Here is a 7,199-nt window from a genome sequence, read left to right as displayed (position 1 = left end):
TTTAAAAACAAAAACAAAAATCAGGGATATTTTCATTTAGGTATTGCAGTTAGAAATTAATGGTTAAATCTGATGTAGGGAATCTGTAATAGGTACTGTTATAATATAGTTTAGTTAGTTGAGAAGATTATAATACAGTTTAGTTAGTTTAGAAGGTTATAATACAGTTTAGTTAGTTGAGAGTTAGTTAAAGTGTTAATTAGGGGAGGATGTATAAATACATGGCCGGCTCAATGTATTTGGGAGCTTTAGGCGAAATTTTGAAGTTGGACCTTATTTTTTTTAATATTTAAATATTTATTAAATAATATTTATTTTAATAATATTATTATTATTTTCATTCTCATTGTGGTTTCATGACTTTTAAGTTTAACTTTTAACTAGTTGCCAAAAAAAATTGATGTGACATATTTATTTTTTTGGGTTAATTGGTCTTATTTTAAAATGGGCTTTATTATATTGGGGTCATATTTTAGAGGCCTTAAATTTTTATGGGAAAAAAATTTTGGCCCTTATTTAAAAAAAAAAAAATAAAAAAAATTGGGCCTTAAGTTAAAATAAAATTAAAAAATTTTTTACGCCTTATTAAAATTTTTTTTTTGGCCTTATTAAAAAAAATTTTGGACCTTATTAACTGGGAGCCCTAGGCGACCGCCTCAATGGCTTAGCCATTGAGCCGGCCCTGTATAAATAGCTTGAATGAGAATGTAATCAGTATCTTAATAGACAATTATTCATTGTGAACTTAAAGTTTAGCATACTCGAACATGCTTAGAAGGTTGAGTAACTCTCGAAGTTACTCATTTGTTCAATAAAGATTCTCACTTCTTCTCATCTTTCCATTTCTTCTCTTTCAATATTCTTTCATTCTTCTCTTACTTAGCCTATATTACAGTATTTTCCATAACAGCACTGTAACAGGTTTCAATTGAATATAATTGAAAGTTAATGGGTTTTCAAATTGAAAAATTTTAAAATTTGAAAGGCTTATCAAATCGCATGATAATTTAAAGATTTAAAGTGAAGTTAAACTTAAAAAGTTATATTGCCTTATCTTATTACTTATGATATGGTGGGCGAAAGTCCACAAGCGGGGAACTTGCAAAGTCTAAGCAGCTATCATGAAACGTAGAACTGGTATATATTTTTTCCAAAGATGCCAATTTAGAATGAAAAGATGTATTGGAGTCAGAAGCATATTTCTCTTTCTTGTACCATTTATATTTGAAATTATTATACCTTCTACGACATCCACAAACGTCGTTTATCAGCCTTTTTCTTTATAAAATAATAAAAAAATATATATAAAAAAAAAAACTCATTTTATTTCTTTTTATAGTAACTATGTTTGGTATACCATTGACTCGACCATGGCGAAAGTTTATGCGGCATAAAAGGCTGCGCTATTTGGCAGAGATATAGGAAAGTCATTCAGATGGTTGATTTACAGTGGCAAAAATATGGTAATTTGACTGAGAATGCAAAGATTGTCTTGCATAGTTTCCCGACTTTGAGGGTGGAGCACACAATAAGAGAAGCAAATATGGCGGCACATGGTTTGACAAAGGCAACGCTATACACATCTAATGAGAAAATTTGGATAGAGGAGTATACTTATTTTTTGCGTGTCGTTGTGTTCTGATAATCTGTAATCTCTAATTTTTAAGAATTAATGAATGAATGAGATTTCCTTATATATATATATTCTTTTAAAAAAAATTATTTTATTCGTTTGGTTGAGATTGTGAAAATAACTTTTGTTTGTATTTGATTACACCAAAAACCCTATCCTAAATTTAAAATCACATAATGTCACAAAAACTCGATAGGGTGCATTGCATATGATATCAAGATCAGTTGAAACTTGAAATGGAATTTTATAGATATTTAATGTTATATATGTTACAATGTCGTTTAAAATTATAAATGATGTAACACTATGTTACATGGAAAATAGACCATTCTTGTTCACTCAGATTTGTTTTCAAATTTAACTAATAAAGAATTGTTGGGAACATTATGATTCGATAAAAGCAAACAAAGAAGCCACTTCAGGCACCTTAATCTTTTCCGAGTGGCCAACTTTTAGAGGCAGTGAAACTGTGAAATATCAAATCATAACTTTTGGACATAGTAGTATATAATAAGTTCATCGTTTTTGGTCATCGAAGACTTATGTCACATCTCAACCTACCCTATTCTCGTTTTATATATATATATATATATATATATATATATATATTGCGGTTGTCAAAAATTGCATTTTCAAGTGATTTTTATCTTTTTGAATTTTTTTGGGGACTCTAAGGTGCTTATAATCTATTTTGGTTGAGTTAATGTATTCTCTTATTTTTATTCAAAGTGTGATACAATTACAACTTAAACTCAATTTTTATTTATTTTTTATTTTTGACATGTCCACACAAGAGGGAGAGGGGAGATTTGAACTAGTGACCTCCATTTCATAAGGCGTGGTCTCCAGTTGATTGAGCTATTTCTTGGGGACAACTTAAACTCAATTTTGGCTCAACTTTTAGATCAAATTTCTCTCTCTAGTTTAAGGCTCTCTCTCTTCTACGGACAATTTTTTTTAAAAAAAAACTTAAGAGAAAAATTGGGTAAAAGTTAGGTTTAAGTTATGCCTTTATCATTTTCCTTTTTATTCCATCTTTCTTTTTCCCCATATTCTGCATCTGTAACCTGTTATGTTATTGCAAAATGTAATGAAGTTGTACTTAAAAATAAAATAAAAAGAGGTAGCTTCACTTTAAACTTCAGAATTACCACATAATTTGACAAGCCTCTCAATTTGAACTCATGAACTTTAAATTGTAGTAAATTTGAACCCCTTATTCAAATTTTTAACATTAAAAGTGAGACAATGACGTTTATACCCTTAATTTTTTTTTTTTATAAAATTTCAAATTTACCTTTAATTTCAAATAATTTTTTTAAAAAAAAAAAAAATCACAAGGTGACCCATGGTTGGGCCACCTTGTGACCCTTTTTTTCAAATTTTTTTTATTATTATTTTTAATAAAAAGAAAATTGAAGGGTAATTTTGTCTTTTTAAGGGTTTTAACGACAAAAATTGATTGAATTAGGTAAATTAACTGCAATTGAAAGTTAAAGAGTTCAAATTGAGAGGTTTTAAAATTTGCGAGCTTATCAAATGATGTGATAATTTAAGTATTTAAAGTGAAGTTACCCTAAATAAAAAAAATATTAATAAAAAAAAGCTACCTTATTCTAGATGTGTGGTGCAACTGCGGCTCCATTTTGTGTGGACCAAATTGTGCATCACTGTTGCCCTTTTTCACCTTATATATATATATATAAACTCTAATAAAATATAGTTTTTTTTTTTTTTTTGTAACAATAAAATATAGTTTTAATAAGGGTGTTTGGTTCTCGAGATAGTTAATTGGGATTCTTTGTGTTGGAAGGGAAAGGCTTCTGCTGGCCGCGTAATGTGGTATATATGCTTATGCTTTTCAACCTTTTGTGATGACCGTTTGTCGCTTTTAAGTTTTAATGGAAAAAGCAAATGGGTTTTCATTGATTAAACGTTTGACATATATATTCCACTGCCGAGTTTTGTTGACCCTTCAAAAAAGCAAAAATAGGAAAAATGGACTTCACCTTCAATGATGGTGGCGGTGGTGGGGCATTTTGTTCTCAACCTTGCCATCTTCTTACTCTAAAAGTCCTATTTTGGATGTTGGTGTTGCGATTTTAAAAGTGTAGTTAATATTTAAAATGTTCGTTCGAGGAAAAAAATATTTGTTTGATATAAAAAATTTAAAGCGCTTTGAAGGGTTTAAAAATTGCTAAAATGTATTTTTGGTAAAAATTTAAAAATGAAGTTTTTGCCAAAAAGTTTTTTTTTTTTTTTTTAATTATTTAAAAGCTCTATTTCTCCAACACGTACAATCTCAAACATGCACTAAATATAGGCTAAGTTTGTTAAAACTTTATTTCACGGCTATCCCACAGTGCTGATATAATAGAGTTTTAATCAACCATTTAAGGTTGGCAAAACAGGTACTTGGCAAGTACCCGTTTATCCTATGCATATATATATATATATATATATATATATTTTAATAAGGTTTTAGATAATTCATGTATCTAATCTAAAATCTTATTATAAAAAAACATGCATAGAATAGACAGTACTTATCAAGTACCTATTTTGTTAGCCCTAAATTTGAATCCGTCCTTAATAAAGAAAATCAAAAGAAATATCACGTAAATGTTGTAAAGTATATGTACGTAGGCTAAAAATATGGCATACTCCAAAACTTTTGGCTTTTGTTTTATTTTTCTCAAAATGAAAATATTAACAAATAACATAAACACAACTCTTTTAGAAACACAAAAATAATTTTTATATTTACGTCAAATCATAATGCTTTTTTCAAATCAAACACGAAAAACATTCTTAAATCCAATTGCTTCTTCGCAATACATTTGGTTGCATTTCATAAATTCGGTTTGACTTTGTATATATAGAACAACATGAAAATAACTCATATAAACGGACATAAATTTGCTAATTAATTCATACAAACTCATTTAATAAAGTGACAATAACACGTGTTTTTTTAATAACACATGCTTTTTACATGTTTTTTTTCATAATTATGGGACACATGTTACTTTATTAGATGAGTTTATATAAATTAACTATAAACTAGTTTGTAACAAATTTTTATCCCATATCGGCCCCATTAAAAAAATGTGCGAGATTGGGCCAAAGTTTCTATTTATGCACGTTCTTTTTTTTTGGTGGATAAATTTCTATGCGCATATCAAGTCAATCAAGGCCCCAAGGGTACAACTCATCAGGCAGATTTGGGTTGTTTTCAATAAGAAATAATTGCCCCAATTTCTCATCCAATGTGTTGCCCCAACTTCTGCTCTCTTGAGATAAAGGGCGAACACTTTTATTCAATTAAGACCTAACCCATTGAGTACCAATATGGAGTTGAGGCCATTAGGTTTGATGCCTCCAATGGGGTAAGAGGTTTATGCGACAGTGAAAAAGTGAAAAATAAATATTTTGAGAGGAAAAGTTCTTTCTGGTTGTCTTGAGATATAAGGAACAACATGAATTCTGTAATTTTAGAATCAGTAATTTTAAAGGATAGCGAGATCCACCATTGGGTTTGAGAGCTCTAAAGAAGAAACATGAAATTGTGGAGATGAAGGGATTGATCTAAAGAGCTAGACGAGTAAAGATAAAACTCCATCGATCTATATCAATTCAAAACAAAAATGATCACATTGTTCTTCATAATAATATTATTTTATTTCTCTCCTTCATGCCACTTTACCCGACAGATTGTAGTAAATTCATACAAACTTGCCTAATAAGGTGACATGTGTTCTATAGATATTAAAAAAAATATGTACTTCTCACGTGTTAAGAAATATATATCATTCTATTAGATGAATTTGTATGAATTTACTACAAATAAATTCTTGTCCACTTTTGCCCCGGGTAGAATCATTCACGTTAACATCATTATGGCTCATGAAATTTTATCAAAGAAGAAAAAGAGCAATGAGAATCATTACGCATGGAAAATGCGAGTGTTCATTTCCCCATAGCAATGATGGTCTTATGGCTATAAATTAAAGATGAATATGACAAAAAGACTTCTAGTATGGATTGGAATTTGAAACATTATTATGAGTGTAACACCTTAGTCTTATATTGAAAATATGAACAAAAATATTTATTCAACTCTCTACTTTCTTTAAATATTGTTTTTTATTTCTTACTTCGATGGAGAGAAACATAATTAAAAAAAGCTTACTGAACGTGATACAGTAAGCTCTCAAATATGAAAGTTCATTATAACAATTTTAGTAAAATTTTTATTTTGAAGTGTCTGCTGGAAGAGACAAATAGCTTATAATAGCTATATTTAACTATAAAGAGTTATTTAATGCATCTGTTGGAGATGCACTAGTTATTTTCCTAAATCATTACCATGAGCCCGAGTCCTTAATAAACTAGGCTTATGCTAAAAGTGGGTCAATTAGATTGAACAACACATCACTGTCACCCCATTCTCTCCCTTTATAAATGGTTATCCTTTCGTTTACTTTAAACCTATCGGAAGATTAAGGTAAGGTGATCATTTTTTCTCATTTCTTTTCATCACTGCGAAAAGAATTTTTTATAGTAATTTGGATAGATAATGTGAAAGAGTTTATATATAATTCATTAATTCACCTACCGATTAGGTGGTTGCACATCTCAAAACTTAATTCGGCACTTATTTTATAAAGACTCTCCTATTACTTGCCTAAATTGTTTTAGATTCTTTTTGCTATGTCCTTTTTGTCATTTTTAAAGCTTTCTCTAAAAAATTTAGAGCTTGTTTAGAATTGCGTTTGAAAAATATAGTTTTTAAGTCAAAAAGAGCTTTTGGACAAAAGTTTCATTTTTAAGCTTTTGTCAAAAGTGATTTTTGACAATTTTTAAGCTTTTTAGATTCTTAAAAGTACTTTTAATTCATTTACCAAACGAGTATTTAAAGGAATTTTTTTTAGTATTAAAAGTATTTTTAAGCCCCTTAAATGCAATTCCAAACAAGCCCTCGAAAGTGCAAGTTATTTCCTCTTGCCTGGATAGTGGATACATATGCTAGCTAGTTTGGTCAAGCTGTTAACAAGCTTAGATCTAACTTGTATTTTTAGCATCAGCTGCTCAAAGAAGCGTGCGTCTCAAGGATATTAAAGATGAAAGACAAAAAGTTTCTTCTAAATTAGGCCGGACAAGCTTCTTTCTACCGGTTCTTTCAACTTAGCCTATAAAATGCTATATCTATTTTCATGTGAGATTACATGTATTTTTAAATAACATATAAGAAGTACATATTTTTTTAATAAATTTTATTTCAACTTTATCCGTATTATTAAAAATACATGTGCATCTTGCATGATATTTTTATAAATTGAGTTGAATTTTTTTTTTTCAATGCATTTTGGAGGAAAACACTCGACCTTTCATAAAAGAGGAGCGCGCTTGCCGCTGCGTTTCCCTCGGATTGTATAATTGGTATGTCACATTTTTACTCCCTAATTCATTTGGTGGCTTCATTAATTTCGTGTTCAAGCTTCAAATGCTTGGAGAACAAAAGTAGTGAGTCTAGTGACTATAACCCAAAAGCCTAAAGGCATGG

Source organism: Corylus avellana, chromosome 2 (assembly GCF_965113065.1).
Source record: "Corylus avellana chromosome 2, dhCorAvel1.hap1.2, whole genome shotgun sequence".
Lineage (NCBI taxonomy): Eukaryota > Viridiplantae > Streptophyta > Magnoliopsida > Fagales > Betulaceae > Corylus > Corylus avellana.
This window is presented reverse-complemented; position numbering follows the sequence as displayed.